The sequence below is a fragment of the Hetaerina americana genome, unplaced genomic scaffold (assembly GCF_022747635.1).
Source record: "Hetaerina americana unplaced genomic scaffold, ioHetAmer1.1.p SCAF_1, whole genome shotgun sequence".
NCBI lineage: Eukaryota > Metazoa > Arthropoda > Insecta > Odonata > Calopterygidae > Hetaerina > Hetaerina americana.
Genome location: NW_027286069.1, coordinates 100,332,272 through 100,353,080, shown reverse-complemented (window position 1 = coordinate 100,353,080; position 20,809 = coordinate 100,332,272). Strand labels below are relative to the sequence as shown.

Below are 20,809 nucleotides of genomic sequence, written 5' to 3'. Positions count from 1 at the left end.
ACGTTAGTGCTTTGAAATTGGGGCCAACAAAAGAAAACCCTCGCCCGAGTAATTTTGGAGAGATTTGGGGATAAGTCATAAAAAGACGGCAGTCCGGTGAGCATGACGCTCGGATACTGACCAGTTTCGTGCTCAAACCCTGGGTGATGTGTTTGGAAAACCCCTTCTAATATCCGAGGATTCTCAGTTCACTATAATCTCAATCCCTTCCCTCCACCTTAATCAACTGAATTCCCTTTTAATTTAACGCGGATAGGTGCGATGTGGTCTCTACACACTCGCCTATTACACCAAACTTCGAGTAGTGTTCTGTGGTGATCGGTTATTTAAAATTGAGATAATATTCTCATGAAAACTGTTTAACCTCGATGATAACTTTAAAGTGATTCTAATTGGATTAATGGAAAAACTATAACCATTCCAGTCAATTTTATACCTATTGTGTATATTGAAGATTGATTTCCCACAGCCTCCACGAGTACACCATATCATTTATCATTAACGTTTTGCCACCGTGGCATATACTATCATTGACGTACAAGTGTTAATTTTTATGCAATATTCATTTTAAAAAGAGTTTTATTTTTAATTTGTTTTGTAAGCCTGTCGTTTACATTTGAAAGATACCGATTGACACGTTTAAGAGAAACATTAGGCGTCATTTTTTCCGTAATGGTTCTGAAACCATTAAAAAAAATTATATTCACGTATAAAACTCAGAATTAAAACTAATGGAAACAGATGGAAACTAATATGTTTTGCCAAGAGTCCGTTATATTTTTGGTAAAGCATTTTGATTTTTTTCCATGATTTTACTTCGGGGTATTTAATTTATAATACGTGAGTATTACAAATTAGCCTCAATTTTTTTGTAAAAGAATGATATCCGAATGAAAACATACTAGCATCCAGAACGATCTATTTTGCCACTCGAGGAACTGCACATGGACTGAATGTGGAAACAGTACTTCACAGCTTAACTGGATCAGGAGGGATTATTTCTCTTTCTTTCACGTGCGAAGTGATTCACCTTTCCATTTGTAAATTTGGTGTGGCTATTCATAAATCAATAGGCATTTATAACCTCGAAGTTTTTATCCTTTCCACAGGGTTTGAATCGCGTTATAGCCGCTTTCTCAATCAGTCAATAATGCTGAGGATATATTTCCCGGAGGCTGAGTAGTCCAGTGGGAGAAGCTCTCGAGATTCGAGCAAATGGTGCTGAGGGTCTCGGATGGAAAACCAGGTGATACTCTGGACATGTGAACATATCTCTGCGATATTTTAGGTAACTTAATTTTACGGGGTTAGCAGATGTGGCAAAAGAAAATAATATGCTCTTAATAGTTGCATGATACTGTGAGCATAATAGTTGGTGAAATCCATACATGTGAATTCTATAATGTAAGCTGTGCCCAACCCTCAACTACTTAAGCAAAGTTGAAGCTGGGCGGGTTGGTTGGCTTACTATCCGTAAAGTAGTCATCTTTTTATGGCTTGGTTATCTTTTATCGGTCATTAGAAATGTAGTAGGCATCCAGTCTTACGTGCTCATGAAGGGATTTGTTTCGAGATATAAGTCATAATATTATTCTGCTGTCATTGATTCTTCCATTAACATTCCAAACAATTTTCTGGTCAAGCAGGCATGAAATAGCGCAGTCTTTACGGAAAAAATTATATTTTTAGGCACTCCGGCGTTATTTCCTGGAAATAAAGGATAGGTATCCATCCTTACGTAACGGGAACTCTTATAAGATATATTTTTTTAAATATCTGTTCTTTATAATATATCTAATGTCTTATATAGCTAAACATCTGCTTAAGTTTCAGCATTTTCATAGTAAATCTGTAGTGATTCACTTAAAAAATGTATATCGTAAAAAATTAACGCCTCATTTTCTATTTGATTTTAATTCGAGCCAACAATAACACGTGTCACTTTGTGCAAGTAATCCTATCCGTGAAAAATACATTGCTTTGTTTACCACGGAACCTTAATTCTGTACGACGACTATCGAGATCTTAAGGAACTCTGAAGACGTTGCGTCGCAAGGAAACTCAGCTCGTAAACAATAAAATATCTGCGGAAACCAGAGTTACATATTTTGATAATTTCTATCAGATCGTGGCAAAATATCTACTTATGCATATTTCATTCTTCCTCTACTCAATAAAGAATCGCTATACGCATGCACACCATTACTTGAGACAGCCGATGCTCCATTTCTGTCGGACGTTTAATTTATCATATTTAGAATATCACGCTAGTAATGGAGGGCTAGGGATTGAAGTAGATCGTCCGGTTTTCCACAGTTAAATTTAGATTCAGAGGCACGTCTCGGAGGACTCAAAGAAAATTCTGCAACTATTTTTCCTGCATGCATCATAGCGCAAAAAAAATCGCCGCAACATTCACGGGATTTAGGAGATAAGAAATCGTATCGAAAGCTTTGTCGTTCTTCGTCTTTCAGCTTCGTTCGACAGAGAGCGAGGCTTGAGGAAGGAGAGACGCTGGGTCTGCCGGGCGTGTGCAGCCGCCCCCGGTCTTCCCTTACCACCCCCCCACCCACCTCGTCTTACTTGCGTCGATCGCGCGCTTCACTTTTCCTCATTCTCCTCCGTGAAGCTTGCCGTTGCCTCCAGAGGTCACAAGGGCAGGTGTTAGGCTATAAAATATCCGAGTGCGAGAGGATGTTACGACACAAGTGCTAGCAATCCACGATATTAATTTTCCAATACCGGATATTGATATGCAAGACATATTAAGGTAGCGATTGTACATTGAAGTGACGTGGTGATAACAATCGCTCGTATCGAACAATATCGACAATTTCGTTAGCAATATATACCAATCATCGTACGTCCAGAGCACAGTTCCTTGATTTTCTACATGTTCATATCTTCGATAGCCTCTGTATTCTCTATACCTTCCAAATTTTTGTGTTGAGGAGACTGCAAGTATTTAAAATAAATATCGATCCTCGATATATCAGTTTTCTAATAGTAAATAAAACTATCTTTCCGATGTGAAAGAAACTGAAACTGCTTCAATATAACGCCGAATTTAACAGCATTGTGCCAGAAGTCCATGAGGAATAAGGAAAATTGAAAATGAAAAATATTTTTATTTATTTATTTATTTTTCCTTATTTTTGTGTCTAGAAAAAAATTGAGTGAGCCAGGAAAAGATTTGCTAAGCTTTTCCTGGCTCTCTCACTCTTGTTTCGTCGCTATTGCCTGACTCGTCGAAGCAAGGCGGGGCTTGAATTAATGCTACGATACTGCAAGCAAAACCCCAGATTGTTGTATTTGCGTTAGTTTAAGTCCATCACCTTTCGTGTTTCATGGGGTTCCCATGCCAATTTTTCAGCACTCCTGTGACGCTCCGAGTTCCTCCATTGCATGTTTTCATTAGCCAGCCTTCCTTTCCCTACCCGATTCCCGAACGAATGTTCTCTTTAAGGCAATTCCAAATAATTGCTGAATATACGACATTGAACTTCCTCTTCACATTTTCTTCACCATACTTTCCGAACAGCTGTTTGAAAAAAAGACTTAATTCCTTCAATGTAACTAACATCATTACAATGTTCTATCGTTATTTTACCCCCGATGGGATCATAGCACTCAACAAGTTTTGTGCATATGTGCTCTGCAAATAAACGATTAGTAAACTAGGAGCAGCCACTCACTGGATCGTCACCGGTTTGCCTTTAGGTGTAGAGATTTTAAAGATTGACGCGGGAGAATAAATGGGGCAGATTGGCATAATCTTCCGTGGGGTCAATTGTCAGAAATCCACTCGACGTAGCATCCCCTCGAGATGAGAAACGGTAAAGAAATGATTCATCACGCGCAGCCGGTCGATATATAGTATCCTCAATTTTGGATAGATGCCCCGGACATGCAACTGTGACTTAAGATCCGACCTCCCCCAAAGAAAAGGGGATAATGGGATAAAAGTTGGAAATGGGATATTCTCAAGCCAGAGCCTGCACATATAGCCCCGTTCGAGCGGGAATGCTCACCGCGGGCTGGTGAGCAAAATACGTAGCTGCGGTTCGGAGGATACGCTAAGAAGAGCATAATGGCGGGGAGAGGGAGTGCGAGTGGTCAGCGACACACAAGACCAAGGCCGATACTTAAGTCGATCTGAAAAATAAAAAATTTCTCGCCCTCTTGACCCGACGCATGAGCGCACGCAAAGTTTGAAAAAAAAATTGACATTTCCGCCCACTATTCGGTGTTCCGTTCGTGAGCGTTGACGCGGACACTGTGCGCTCGCAACCTGAGCAGCAACTAGTTTTAAGCGTTGGAGGTCAAGTATATTCGGGGGACTGAAATGCCCCCAAAGCACACGGCGTAAAACGTTACGAATGAAAGTGGCTGTGGTATTAGACCGTGGAAGAAATAAATGGCTTTCTCACCTGGGGTTGACCTTACTCGCCGAATCAAATTCGCTCGCAAAGGGAATAAGGGGATGAATCCGACTGTGCCCCAGTTTATAACTCCAAGGTCAAACTCAAAGGTTTAAAACTTAACGGTTTGTTGATTTTGCATGTGGTATTGTTTCTATTTACGGGTGGTGACCTAACACCCCCCCTCCGCCACACGCCCTTGCGGCGGCTTGCGAGGCATTATGGAGATGTAGATGTAGAAAACAAAAAGGAATATGCCACTGCCTGCTTGGCAGCGGTGGTGGTATCCCAAGTTCTCTTTAATAGGAATGGGTCAATTTCCAAATAAACTGCTCCCTTGTGAAGCATTCTCAGTCAGAAGAAATGGTAAATTTTCACCCATTCCCGATATAACTATTAACGCAATACCCTTTCCAAGTGTCTCAGATACCAAAGGGATCGGTATCCCCTAATGACTACATACTCCTGCGGGTACGATTAACTGTTATCATCGATGTAGCTGGGTATGAAAACTTATCACTACTATCCAATATATTGACGTGAATTCAGTATGTATTTATACCAATTGAAAATGCATATTTATTTGACTAAGAATATCTCGAAAAACCCAAAATCTTCAGATGCACCCAGGAATTGACATTATACACATCGTAAGGTGAAATTGAGCTTCTTACGGCATTTTTAAGGATGGCTTTATGAATTAATTTTGTACACCTTTAATCCTGTATACACATATTTCTTTATATTTTTAAATTTTTTCCACGTATTTTCGTAGATTTCTTCCAGACCTACGCGCGACCGAAATTACATGAAAATTGGATGACGCTAAGGGGATCTGAACATTGTCTAAAATGAGATTGTACGGGCCACGGAAGTCAACGGTAACTTTTGCACGATATTCCCACTATTAGAATATTATAATTATAATAAACTAATAGAATATTTAGTACTTTATAAGAATTCAACATTATATTGGGATTGCATCTCATCAAGTTTGAATAAAGATAAAATAGATTTTAGAGTACGCTTCTCTTGTATGGGACCCTCATGAAGAAGGTCATATTAAAAAACTGGAAAAGGTGCAAAGAAAGGCTGCCCGGGGGCTGCTGTTCTGGGAAAGCATAGGAGGATAGAGAGTGTGTCTGACATGCTAGAAACGCTGGGCTGGGAACCTCTAGAAACTAGAAGGAAAGTAAGCAGACTTTGTGGAATGTTCCGAATTCTGAAGGGGGAGAAAGCTTGGGCAGATCTTAGGAAAGAGGCGGGGAACCCAAATTTTATAGGCAGAAATGATCACAAATTTAAGGTAAAATGCCGGGCACAGAGAACAAATAAAAAAAAATTTCTTTTCTAAATAGAACAATTGTTGAGTGGAACACCTTACCTGCAAAAATATTCGAGCCCTTTCCTAACAGAGTGTATACTTTTAAGAATAGATGTAAGGCATACCTGTTTATGTAATAATTTGATTGATGTGTGGTGTAATGTATTATATGTAATAGCTTAATTTTATTTTTAATTTATCTTTTTTTTCTTGCTGATTAATGGCTGTAAATGGGATGGGGATTCACTTGTTTTGTCAAAGAGATTTGTGTTTTGAAGTCTGGTTTTATGTACTATCTTTTGCAATTATTTGGGACTTGTGTGCCACCTGAGAATGTCTATTAGCACATGTGTATTTTTATTAATAATAATAATAAAGTATCAAAGGAACATCTTTTAATCATGATGATCCACCACGCGAATGTATTATCGATTCGGAATCGCGAAACAAGATGAGAATTTTGAGGATTGAGATTGCGCAAAAATCCAAAAATATCCTGATAATTAATTTGTGGTTTTTAATTCTGGACTTTCAAAGTGGCCAATAAAATCATTAATGAGAACAGAATCTCGCTCATGGTTGAAATTATAGAGAAAAAAACGAGTGATCAATTCATTCTAATAGGTTTACTAGCGGACAAAGTGACCCGAAAAGAGTACCAGATATCAGAGTTGAATCTTTGTATTGTGACATCATAACCCCTCCATCATCTGCATTACGGGTTTGGGCATCCCAAAGGAGTACAGGGTGTCGGCAGTCAGTCCAAGAACCTTATCCCGGCACCAAATCTGGCGCCAAATCTGTCACCATCTTCGTATCTACTTCATCCTCTAGGAAAAGAAGAATCTAATACGATGAGTTTTCAACCCGGTTACTTTTAAAATGTCTCTCAGCCGAAAAGTCTCATTTAAAAGTTATGTACAACTTTAAAAATAATACTGTATTTGAGAATCCACTGAAAATTAATCTGTACCGAGAAAACATAAAATATGCTGAATTCACCCCATGCTTAAATTTTTCTCTGTTGCACTAGATCTCAGTTTTTACATTAGAAACTGGTTGAACATACATGTATGCATTTATGCATGCCAAATGTTGCGCCATACAAATGAGGGATACATGCATTTACATGGATGAGTTTTATTTGCGAAGAAGATTGCGTTGATAAATGGGGGAGTCAGATTCTACATTGTTACACAACTAGTTAAAATGTTAAATCATAAATAATATCAAAAAACCGGTTCTACGATATATTCCATACTTAAGTGTTAATCTATATATTTATTATTTAATTGATACGATGCTTAGCTGTGTACATGAATTTCATCGGGTTTTTCAGATTTGGAAAATCATTTGGGACTTACGCCGTCACTATTCAACGCAATCGCCTTCGCAATTCCTCGCCAAAAAAGGAAAATACCGTACTACGGGACTTTCCACCATTTTTATCAAGAAACTCATGCATAAAATTTTCCTACAATCCCCCCACCAAAACATTATCCCGGACCAGGTTCATGCTTCACGCCAAATTGCTCGGTGATTAAAGAAACGTCGAGCCTGGAGACCAGGATCGCCTTGGCGGTAAGCAATTTGGGGCCCACTTATACTTGGGCAAATTAATGTCACCAGCAGAGGCGCGCATATTCACGGAGGGGTGCGGGCAGGACTTCCACACGGGAGAGGGACGATGGGGGATAGGGGGGTGGAGGAGGATGGGGACGGAGTCGGGGTAATGGCTACTGCTGCTGCGAATGCGGGGAGTGTGAAGGGGGAGACGGGGGGGAAAGGGTGGAGTTGGCCGATGGGGGGTGTGAACCGGCGAATTAAGTCGCGGGTAGAAACCACGCCTCTTGAAAGAGCTTCTTGGCACGAAGATTGATTCCAGCATATAAAAGCGCTGTAAGAGAAAAATACCGTCGCGTGCTATTCTACATGGTGCATGCAAAGTTCTGAAGGCTTCAAACGGATCAAATAGATTTTTTTATCTTTCAGAATGTGTGCGGAAGAGAAACGGATAACTTTACCTCAGTCGCCGCTCGACTTTTTTTGAAGTTCCATTTAACCTACTAATTCGTGAGATGACTTTAAAAAAATCAATTTAATAATCAGTTGCTCCAACAAATTAACGTATTTCTCACAAAATATGAGCGTCAGCAATATTTTGAAAGTTTAAAATTAGGCACACGTAATTGATTCAATTGAATTTGGCCGAGTTGGTGGGATTCCTTTGTGTTGAGAGGGATGAAAGTTTATTCTTAAGTACGGGATGTGCATAAGTATAAGAGTGATTACACTCTGTTGTTGGATATTTAAAGAATAATTAATTCAATATTAATAATATACAGTCGATTAAAAACCTCTAGCCACGCTATTAATTAATCCCTTTACATGTTTCATGGACATTTCCCTCGATACATCACCATTGATTTTAGAAAAGTCAATTCATAATATTCATCATTGTAATGTACAATGTGTATAGTTACGACTGGCAACGCATCGTACTTCACTGAAAAATGTTCTCTTCTCTATCAAAAAACATCAAATTCACGTATTTATATGAATAAATTTGGCTACGAATTTTCAACAGAGCTAAATATAGTGGTATGGGTTTGTTCGGCGAGTCAGGTCCGTATTCAGTCATTCAAGGCTCTTTTCCGATAAATAATTTCTTGCACGTGACGCTTTGACCTATTATTTGTGTTGCTTTTCGTCAATAAATACGATAGAAAATTAGTTCGTATATCCTGTTATCCAGACCAAAACCGATTCAAGAGTCCCATTTTCTTTTTTATATCAATGCCTCCAGGCGAGAGTGCCCTTCCTTCGCTCCGCGCAGTATATTTAGCACATAATGAAAATGTATTCCCTTATGCTCACTAAACCATCCTAAAGATTTCAATTTGAATGAGAGAATGTCAAATTTATTTGATTCTCTGAGACATTATACTTCTTTGAACTTTGTAACAGATTTTCATTTTTCTGTGATATCTATACATTTATATTTTTTTTGCACACTTTAAAATGTTATAGGTCAGCATGAATTAAATAAGCTTCTTAGAGGCTTTGTTTTGCTGTTTAAAATCTTGAGTTTTTCTTTCGGGGTCCATTTTTCAATTGATTAATATTCCTCAGCTCGGCAGTGATAATTTTACGGTGGCAGTCAGGAAAATTATTGTTCTCAGAGACAACGCTTCCCCGTGTCCTTAAACTTAGATCTTCAAACCGAATACAAAAATCTTTGAAGAGCATCACCATGAGTTTTCAATCAAACACTTCATGCGGCCCCATCCCATCTTAATTTTTTTACTGCCCAATGGCCAACCTTTCTCACATTTTTTATAAGTTCCCATGGTAGAGCATTCGACGGTTTGACTTCCGATTATGTACCTCCCATTTCGTTCTGAAAATTCTTTGGTTGGAGCCTTCATTCTTTATTTTAATGAAGATTCTCGTAATTTTGTAATCTTTAAGAGACTTTTAAATTTAATTATGCTTTTTTCAACATGCGTAAGAATGATCAGCTGAAAACTGCGGTAAATTTGGCAGCCTTAAGAAACTTAATAGGGCCCGAAAGTCTAAGAAATTTGATTGACCGAAAATATTAAATTTAACTTAAAACTACAAAGCCTTCCTGTTTTTTTTATGATTTTCAAAATAATCGACAATTAGTTCCGGACATGTTTCTTAAATAGTTGATTAAGGTATTACTATATTTTCGATTTTTCTGCAACAGCTGAAACTGGCCGTCAGATCCAATCGGAACTGTAATATAAAGCCAATTATTTTTACAATAACAACTTATATAATACAAAAGGCATCTTAAAGATTTGCAAGTCTATTCTGTGCGGGATAAAATAACATTAATAACTTAACTTTGTAAAATCCATTCCCTCACTATTCATTGCTCCATAAAGTACCAGTTACGGTCGCTAATATTACGAGTGGCTCTAAATAAACCAATTCCCTCCTATAATTTTACCAGTAAATGAAGGCGCAAATTTACTCTGTGTGAAAATAATGTTGGGTATTTCATCTTAACCCTAACATCATGCTGCACTATCAGTATTGTTTATTTATCCACGTCATATATTCTTTTCGTCATGTGCCTATGTTGGCGTAGTTTAATTTTCCTAGAGTAACATTTTCAAAGAGATCAGTCTATTTAATGCTTTAAGCAATGGGTGAAAAGTAAGTGTTAGTATAGCAATTGATTTATAAAAGTAGTTGTTTTATTAAATATAGGTATGAATATTAGTCAAATGAAAACTTAAAGGAAATATTACTATTCTTATCAATTATGTTTTAAACCAGATTCACTATCGAAAATTTATACACTTCAACTCACGCGATGAAAAGTTAGAATCAAAAAATATTCTGGTGGAAAAATACATGATGGAAAGTATATTTAATTTATTTGCCAGTTGAATACCAATAGTCATCTAAAACCGCCAATTATCGAGGAAAAGGAACGCCCAAACTTTTGGTAGCTTCCAGTGATTCGTCGAACAATGGCTTGGATACGAGCTAGTTCATAGGGGGAATTTTCCTTTGGTACTTCCTGAACAAAAACTGGGGCTCTAGACGAGGGGGAGTTGAACGAGAGGAAAATAATGGTATTCCGTAGAACAATTGGTCGCCGCTTGACTTTTTCAATGCTTTCTCTTCACCGACGAAGTGATTTAAGTGCGGATAAAGTTTTCCCTCGTCCACTCACCGCTTTTTTGGGACGAGGCGTCCTCCTCCCTCCCGGTCGCCGCTGCTGGCACCCCGCCGCCCCTCAAGAGCGCCTACCCTCGAGCCTCGCTCCACCGGAAGATCTCTCGACTCGTGCTCGGACGGCCTCGACGGCTGATGGACGGCGTCGCTTCCAAAGCCATTGGTTTCCAACTCGAGCCCCGCACCTCTCTCCTCCGCGGTCCGCGCGAAACAATGCGTGCACTGATTCTTTTTTTTTCTTTTTTCAATCTGCGTGAATATTTTCACGCGAAGGGTTATTTCTCCCGTTTACTTCCCAAGCGTCGATCGCGGACTGCTCCGAATCCCAGAAGAGTGTGGTTCTCGCCGTTGTTCCCGCTTGGACGGCCCCGAAGTCGGCATCAGGTGTCCTCGCGAGCTCTAACGAATATTTCTCTGGTCCTTCTACACTCCTCCTCCCTCGAAGCCGTGTGAGGCGTGCAACAAGTATTCACCCACTAGGACGGCCGGGCCTTATTTCTTTGGCCTCTCACTCCTTCCCTTTTTCGCTCACTCGTATTCGCGATTCTCTTGTCTCTCGCGGTGAGCTCTGTGTAATTTATGAAAACCGCATCCCAATCTGGGGAGGGTGTCCTCACGTGTCTGAAGCCTCCACCTCTACCTTTCTCCTATATGCCGTTCGATTAAAAGGCACGAAGAGCCCAGAGCGTGGGCAGGCTTTCTTCTGTTCTTTCTTCCGATGATGAATTTTTCGGTTCGTTGCCTAGCCGCCCTCCTTCGTCCTCCGCCTCTCTTGAGCCACGAAAGCGCCCCCGTTGCCCCTCGGTCTTCGAGTCAATCACACTCCGAGGATTCTGTGCGACGGCGGCGACGCCTGTGTCGAGCCCCGACACTCCCCGTGTCTTATCCCACCCCCTCTCCACGACTACACCACTACTCCCGGCCACGAAACGCCGACTGCTGATTCCCCTCTAGCCGGCACGCGACCGCCCACGCGCCGCCGACAGTTTCAAAACAATGCCGGGCGCGTTTGCTTGCGTGCTCGGATGAAGGGGGATGGGAAAACGCGGAAGGTGGACGAGCGTAAGACCGTCACTCACGCGGTCTCCTCCTATCTCCACGCCGGCACTCCGCCGGGGTTGAACAAGGGCGGCTTGGAGCGGCGGAAAGGTGATGCCCACGATGCGGCACGACAGCGAGTCCCCTGCTGTCCGTCGGTTATTCGGGAGGGCGTCGGACTCGCGGGGATGATGGAAATGACGAGGTTCCCCTTCGGAGGCGAGGAAAATCCTCCTCGTTCGAGTGCCCTTTGAGAATCCTTGGGTAAAATCGAGAAATTTTTCGATCGAGAAACACGAGACTCCTCGAAAGGAGGGTACAAACGGGATTCCAAGAGAAACGGAAGCAAAACCGATATCTGGATGCACGAAATGATGCCGTAGTCGAGAAATCCGCGAAATTTCGCGAATTAAAACGAGAAGACACTCGGGAAAGAACGTAAGGTCCCGAAGCGAGAGTGAAGAAGAAGTTTTTCAGTCCTCTCAGTGTCTCTTCTCTCGCGAAACCGTAGGGCGGACGTCGAGAAGGGCTCTCCCGCCGTATCGGCGATGGCAGGAGGCGCGCACGGAATGGAGTGCGGGCGGAAGAGGAGACGGCGCGGTAAGCTCGGCCCCACTCGGCGTCGCTGGGCAGACTGGAGTCCCGCGCATGGAGCGGCGGTGCGGAGAGGGGTGGGGTGAGGAGGGAGAGGGAGGGAGGGCAGAGAGAGAGAGGGGGGGAGGGAGGAAGGGATGAAAGACTGAAGGTGGATGCATGGGCGTTGGTGCGGGACTTGAGTCGGTTCCGAGGGGGTTGGAAGGGGGATGGACTGAAGAGATGGTTGAGTCGGTATCGGCGAGGGGTTGAATGGGAAGCGATGGGGAGAGGTGAGAGAGGGGATGTTTCCCACCCTGCACAGATCTCCGGGGGACATTCGCCGTGTGGGCGGCGGGAGAAAGGATGCTTAAATTGATTTATGATGCTCGATTGATGGCGGAATTCTCCCAAACACTTCAGGCATTCGGGTGGCCGGCCCTGAGTTTACTGCTTGGCCCGAAAAAGGGAACTCGGTGGGGAGGACCGTTGGTCCGGGCCTTAATCAGATTGTAAGACATTGTCGAGGCCTGAAGTTGACAAGGTTTTGACACCATAGGCTCGACCAATGCCTCGATCTTTGTGATTGTTCTATTATCGGGATTTTTCGAGGCTTAGGCGCCACGAACTCGACGTTATTGAAAGCGAATATTTTCGAGACTGAATACCGTTCGTGCGTATCGTGTAAGTTTTGCTATTTTTACTTACGCGGGACATAATTTTCATGGGATGTCAAATTCCATTGAAACTAAAAAATCTAGACAATACATCGAGTGCACCTTGAAGACAATGAATAAAATACGCGGGTCTCTGATCGTTCTTTAGCCGGTTTCATCCAAACATCACCAAAATACATATTAATGATCGCACCTACACTTGCTGTTTATTCGTAGATCCAAAGTTGTCAGGTTATGGAAACATTTCAGCTATGCAAAAGATGAAAGACGCCATTGCGGGTATGAGCTAAGATGTGGAATGTTGTTTTTTTTACTAAGAAGAATGTCTAAATTTCCAAATATATCTATTAATCTATCTATATTCTATTAATCGTTCATGTACGAAACAGGAGCAAAAATTTTTATGCTTGCTCAATATCTGGCAGTGTTAAACATCTCATTTGAAGTCTCCGTTTAACTTTACACTTCAAAAGTGGAAATTTGTTGGGGAGAATATCTAAAAATATATACCAAAATATTATGCCACCGAAAATTCTCTGTTTGTAAATTTTGGAGTTGTTTTTTTGAGTTCATTTCCTATAAACGTACTAGTCACGTTTATTTGAATAACTAGAAATTCCCTTACTCCAGATACAGCTTAAATATAGCGTAATTATCTATTTTAATCATCCGCAACGATTAAAATTTCATTCAAATTCGTAGTTACGTCTTTAAATATGCACTCTCACTTTTCCAGGCTAGTGAAAGTTTTCTTTAAAGGCTACTGACGCTTTCGCCTCTCTGAATGCCATTTTTCTTACATGTATTTGCACTTTTGGAGAGAGCGATTGCAGAAGTTTCTGCACTTTCTCCTGCAAGAGAGCACGCAACCTTTTTACTTAAATAAGACATCAAGAGATTATTCAGTCGTCCTCAAAATTCAAGGGACTCCTGAATGTTTTCTTTGAGCATCCGATCCCGCGCGTTCATATTTGGCCCGCATTCAAAACACGAAAACCCCTCCGTAAATCAGGCACCACTGGTAAAGAAAATAATTTGAAAGAGCTGGCACTGATCAAATCACTTCATTAGCTCCTTTCCTAAAATTTCTCCAACGTTTTTAAGATTCGGTGACAAATGTTCCCCAAAACGTGTTTGCGACCCACCATTGAAGTAAGTGTACACAACTCTAAATCACACGAACTCCATGGAAATCATTGCGAAGTATGGTTACCTAGGTTACCCATATGAAAACATGTCGCAGACGACGTCTCGTCTCATATGCTGCTGACTGTGTGAGGTGCGGCAAGTTCAGCCACGGAATTTTCCACCACTGCCATGAATAAATCCTGCTTCATATCAATACTTAAGCAACTGATTTTGAACGTTCAAAAAAAGTTACACCGAAGCTTTCCTCGTTAAATACATGTAACTATGTAAAAACTGGGTTTTAATACTGTTGGCTTTCGAAGCTCTATCGGAAGTGTGTTATCTTTTGTACGACGGAGGAACGAACGTAGGCTTAGGTAAATAATAACAGTTTGATTTGTTTAAATTCATCGGAATTAGCCAATGAATGAGTATTCTTTCAAAGTTTTAACATTTGTATGCCTTTGAAAACCCTGATATTATTCAATGGAGTTTATTTTATCAAACATTTATTCCTCGGAGACTCTTGACTGCTTCATATTTGTTTGCATTGCTGCGTAGTACTACCCTGTCGCACCCCAGGGTCCGATTTGTGTGAAGAAATAGCAAGCTTAAACCTTTATTCGATATTTTTGGTGTAAAACTTTTCACGTAACGTTTTCCTGTGAGAAACAGGCATTCTCTTTTGCGAGTAATATTATGGAATATTTCTGAATCCTCAATATAGCACATGGCGTGGTAGTCTATTGAGCAGAGTGCTGGCATAAAAAACCGGAGGGTCTGGGTTCGATTCTGGCTGACGTCACTGACCACCACCCTCGGTGCCCCCCGATCTGTGTGATATTTCAGGCAAGAAGTCCTTTCAAGTCATAAAAAATCTTCGTGTTGATTTCTGTGGTTTTTTTATCGTTGCATAAAGAGGGAAATTGTATTAAAACCTTACTGAATGTTACAGTACCTACTCCTTGCATAGTGAATACCTTTCTTTCTCTGCTTCATACAAATTGCCGCCTAATAGTGTACGTCACGTCACTGCTAACTACTGAATGTCATTTTCTCAAGACCTGATATGAGGTAAAGTTTTCTTCAACAGAAGGTGGATAGTCTCCATTAAATATTTTGGTGCAACAAACAATGTATATTAATCAGCAAAAACCACCATTTATTATAATCTACGGTTTCAGGCTTCAATTCGCGGAAATATTTTATATCCATATAAAAATATTGTGTACTTTTTCACAGACTTTATTTTTAGGTAAAACGCGTTTCGTCGACCTGTGGCATCATCAGGTGTAAAATGATACCGTTAGTCGGTGAACGCCTTGTACCTTAAAATGAAATGTAGAAAAGTGCAAAACATTTTTTAATGGATACCTATATTTATTTTTAAATATATTAAGTATAAGTAATCATTGCTTTGATTCCATTGAATAGAGGAGATCCTAACATATGTATCGCCGCGGTAAATAAGAATCACATTATACACAAAGACAAAGTTTCCCAAATGAGTGAAAAGTACCGCTAGTGCAACACTTGGCAATTAGAATTAAACATAAATAAGGGCGGGATGATACGTTTCTGTAAAAAGAGTAATTCCCTCCCGAGTGGCTAATGCATCGGGAACGCCGAAATGGAATGTGTAGACTCGACTAAACACCTAGGCGTTACCCTTACTCACGACATCTCCAGGGTGAAACATATATGGGGGATATGTAGGCAAGTTAACAAATATTAGGATTTATTACAAGAGTAAATGTGATGAAAATATTAAAGAGAAATTTTATCTTTGGCTGGTTTGGCCTCATTTAGAATATGCTGCTAGTGTGTGGGGTCCTCATGAAGTTGAATTGATTGCCGAATTGGATCGCGTGCAGGGTAGAGGAGCTAGACTTGTGAAACGCTGTTATGATAAACTAAGTAGAATATGATAAATATTAAGGGATCTAGGCTATCAAGGACCTAGATTCTAGGGAAACACTCACGGAGTGAAGATTGAAATACAGATTTAAACCTCTTGCATAAATTGGAGGGATATCTCTTTCGCAATGATGTTGAAAATATATTATTAGCCCCCATCGTACTCGGTAGACGAGGATACATGAATATCATTAGAGAGAATAATTGTAGAAAAGTTAGGTTGAATAGGGGATCGAGATGGTGCGGTGGCTATGGTACTGGCTTGCCACCCAGAGGGCCCGGGTTCGGTGTAGAATATTTTTCAGAGGTATCTCGATCCCTACTCGAGGTGCTTTGTGGTGGGCACTTGAGTGAGTACGCCGTCCGTCGGATGGGACGTTAAGCTGCGGACTCCTTCGTGCCTTTCGTTTAGAGTAGGCTAATGCCGACACCGGGTTTCTCTCCACCCGTTATCCTTTTCTGTTCATCCGTAATGGCTCAAATGACCTCAGCTATTGGCCGCCTACCCTAAATACTACTACTACTACTTGGTAAATATTGAATTGATCAGAATCATCGGTGATATAGCATATGCGCATGGAACTAAGTCCCTGAACGTCATGTTAACTATGAAAAGTATAAATACCTATCAATTCGATTACTATGCCTAAATTCAGTGGGTTATTTGCCGAGTATTTAACTGGAAGCCTTAGAGGTCAATGGTACAGAGTCACTGCTCGCTAAAAACAATATTGACGGACCTAACAACAATAATGTAATCAATTCTTTAATCATAGAAATAGAGGTAAATTTCGGCCACATAGAATTGGTATTGCTGCTTTATAATAAAAATCAGCGTAAGCGTAAATTTAATATTACTATGTCTCCGGAAATATTTTATATTCAAATATAGATATTCATGTATATCTATTTCTAGCCATTATTAACATAATTTGCATTATTTATTGGTAATCTAGTTTAACAGGTCATCGGTGGATTTGCATTGAAGGAACTGAAGAAACAAGCAGCAGCAAGCTACGTACGATATTTAGCAGAGATTTTGCCTTAGTCCAGGTACTTTCAGACATTAAAGCCAACATATGTGGCAATTCAAGTGTCATTAGTCACTAGTGACTAAAGAGTAAATTATCTAAAGCATCTAAAGAGTAACACAGACCTGTGGAATTAAGATCATAACGGCTATCTGGAAATATGTGGGTGATTTATCACGTATTTTGATTGTTTATTTATTTTATTTTTTGAGTGTTTATTACAACTCCAATTCATCTTCAAAATCATGAAAAAATTTCACGTTGGTACAAGGGATGAAACGAGATGGTTGTTTTTATTTGATATTACTCATCATCAGTCCATAGGGGTGAATCTTCAGCGGAAAGTTTCAATCCCTCGTCCCTCTCCGCGGGGGGAAATTCCTGCTACCTGCAACGTTGGGTCGCATTCCCTGCTTTTTACAGACTCTTTGGGGGTAGAGTGTTTCGTGGTCATTTTCATGTGGTAGTGATGTTTCACATTCTTGCTTGTTGTGTCCTGGCTAGCGTGTTGTAGGATGGCTTTCGTGCGGCATCATGGGGTGCAGTTTTTTAGTTGTTTTGCGGTATATGTGTTTGCATGAGTATTGGATCAAGGGATTTTTGCATGAGTGTGTGCGCTGCTGTGGGTGTAATTTTCCGTGTTGTTTTTTTTTTGCATGTGGTATTTTTCCTTTTTACGGTTGGTGACATAACACCCCCCGCCACACGCCCTTGCGGCGGCTTGCGAAGTATTATGTAGATGTAGATGAAGTTCTTGCTAGGTTCTCAGCTAATTCTTAAGTCCTCCTTACGCATTCAATCTTCTCTTCTGCTATCTGCAATCGAAATGACTGCCCTTGCTTATTTTTTACTTTTTCCGTCCACTTGATTCCAAATAGTCGTCTCCGGTAAAAATTTACGAAGCATTCATTACATTTTATAATTCGATCCTTCCTGCCCATTTAATTTTCTCCACACTTCTCGCAAATGGTGCACTGTGACCCAACATCAAATTTTCACAAGCAAGGTAATGTTGTCTTGATCGTGATCTAATCTGGATTCGAAACCTGCTGAAATTCTTCCTGAACACTTTGAAGTTTTGCCTTCAAGAAAAAAGCTATAGAGCTTATAATTACGACTTAAATTTACTTTTAATTTCTCTCACAAATATACTATCTCTGTATTCAGCGTTTCTCCACTCGCGTAAGTATTTTAAACATTTGTACTATCAGTTTTATCCCAAGTTTAATTTAAAGACTCATTATAATCTCGCATTACTTCATAAGTCGCATTCTTATGTAAACTATAAACATAATAATCAACCCGAAGGTCGATGTGGATGTGATGAGTGATGGTAGAGTTCACTCAATACTAAGCCCAAAAACATGCGAAATTCATCAATTAAATTATGGGTGCCAAAACCTTTCCACCTGCCGCGTATGGTTTCCCAGGATGTTCTGGTATCCTAGATAGCACACGGGTAAAGCTGATGGTGCCCAGAGGGGAGTACTCGAGAATTGAACCCCGGTCCCAGTGCCTCTAAGATAATAATATACATAATTAATCGTGTTGAAGTTACTCATCTTTTTTCGCGAATTTTTTATTTCGAGCAGTTGTTTGAAATCGTTGAAATATGGTAAATTTTAGCCAAATTTTTAAGAAAAAAAGTCTTGTATGGCATTTGAAACAACGCATTAAACGTTTTAAAGTTAAATATGTGAAGGTATTTTTTCTATCGGCAACATTTTTCCGGCAGAAGGTCACACATCAATCTCAACGGATAATTCGAATGTGTCGGTCTCAATGGCGCTCAGCGTGTCATCAATCCACGAGCTTAACAGTGCCATTGACGAGGCCGTGGTTTGTCACTACAGCTGCTCCGCTTGAAATTCCTCGCCGTGCCACTTCCAGGCAGACCGCCGTGAACCATTGTGCCCTTCTCTCTCCCTCTATATCTCTCTCTCTCTCTCTGTCCCTCCACTCGCGTCGTCAAATGGGTCAGGCGGTAGTGAAGGCGTTACCGTCCCAACCCCTTGAAAGAAGCGTGCAAATGAACAACGTGTTGAAGAGAAAAAAATGAAGAAATTAACAGACATATTTTATGGCTCGCAACGGGGGAGGAGGTATTTTTCATTCCCTATCTTATTTTTTTGTGCTCTTCTCGAAGGACTCGACGCATTTATTCCGGATGGGAGCGACGGGATGGATGGATATGGTTTCGGTAATGTATGCCTCCCTCCTCCCCCTTCTCCCTCTCACTCGTTCCCGTGACGTGGGGACGCGAGGTTAAAGTTGCGCACGTGACTCAAACTGTCATTTCCGTCCCCTCAGAGCATCCTCACGAACCGACTTAGGGGAGGGGGAGAGAGAGAGGGGGGGGAGAAAGTGGAGAGAGGATAAGGGAGACGGACATCAGTGTGTGAGCAGAGGGTAGAGAAAAGCAGAGAGGGAAGGAAGCAGAGGAATGAAGTTACGCATGTAGAGAGAGGGGGTCCGATTCGGAGCTTGCTCGTATTACTACGTCGGTACAAACACTCCTAGTGCACTCACACACACCCACGAGCGCTCCCCAGGGTACGACGGTGGGTGACTCTCTCTCCGTTTCATTTTTTCGCCTGCATTCTTTCCATGCCGTGCCCCCCCCCCAATAAACCCTTCAAACACCCCCTACCCCCGGTCGTCCTCTCTCCCCCCTTCGCCTTCCCCTCCCAATTGGTGCAGCGCTCGCTGACGTCATCGCCGCCCCTCGTCCCACCCTCCCCCGGCACCCCGTAGCCCTCGTCGTTTCCCAGGCGAGTTCCCACCACCCGCCGTCCTTGGCGCCACCTCCTCCCCGGACCGGAAAGTCGTCTCCTCGTCCGCAGATCAAAACGAGTATATCCATTACAAGTAATGCACGCACTTCGGTGGGGTGGGGGGGGCGTGGGGTAGATGAGAGGGTGAGGGGATGATGGGAGGCGGGAAGTGTTGTTTGATGAAGGAAGGAAGGAAGGACGGACACCTCGAGGCCTCCACTATCATTTACTACGCCCGCCCACTCTCCTCCACAACCCCCGCTCGCTCGTCCCGCGGAGAAGAGACGTCCAAGGCTCCCTGCGCTAATCGACGCGGCCGAGACGGCTCTGTGCGCGGCGGCCGCCGGCCGTTGCGCAAGGCACCGTTGTGGGATCGAAAATTGAAGCATTACCAAATGGCAACGCTTCGATTGAAACGCTGATTGAAACGTCTCACTTACCAGAGCGAGCGTACGTGCCAATTGACTCGATGAACAGCTGTCACGGATTTGTCTTTCGATCGGCAAACAGTGTTTATGCCTCGCGACCGGGAGGGAGGAGGGGGGATGCCGGCGTATTGCTCCCCTGTCCCGTCCCGTCTTTTGGATACCTCCGTTTATAATGCTTTTAAATATTATATCGATTCTCGCATTGTTAATCCCCGCGTACATTCGTGGGTCAAATGAGGAGTAGCATGCAATAAATTTAAGACTCGCTGAATAAGTAAGTAAAATTTGTATTTTTTTCACCCTAATCTTTATTACACTTCTGACGGTTTCGACGCATAGGTATCATCAGGTATAAGGTTTCATAAAATGGCTTGGAAATAAACGTACTCATTCTGGGAGGGGAGGAGGATGATAGAAGGGAACTTGAGGCGGGAGGAGGAGGGACAAGTATCGGTAAGGAGGAGGTCAAGGTAGGGGGGGACCATTGAATTCAGAATTAAGCCAATCAATTTTCTGGTCTTTTTCTTAAATTACAACAACATCTGGGTTCCATTTAAATGCTGCCATGAAAGCATTCCCACAATGCTCACATAAGCTTGAAGCGGCCAACATGTCTCAACAAATATCGTAAAAATATTCAAAAACGATAATATACTCGTAATTGAATCATGAGACTTTTCCTTGCCTCCAATTTCGTTCATGTTAGAACCCCTGACAGAGCCGTTCCCAATAACCCACACATTTTTTTTCAAGTATACAGTCATCTTTCTTGCTATCATTAG

The 20,809-nt window shown here is 41.6% G+C and overlaps 1 protein-coding gene across 1 annotated transcript in view; it reads right to left on the bottom strand.

Annotated features, from left to right (window-relative positions):
* LOC139693229 (uncharacterized) overlaps positions 1-12,114 on the bottom strand; it is a 126,311-nt gene extending 114,197 nt beyond the window's left edge. The window contains exon 1 of the mRNA XM_071591370.1: positions 10,460-12,114. The gene's annotated coding sequence lies outside the window, so the exon portion shown is untranslated. The remainder of the gene's footprint in view (positions 1-10,459) is intronic.
* Positions 12,115-20,809: the final 8,695 nt, after the last annotated feature.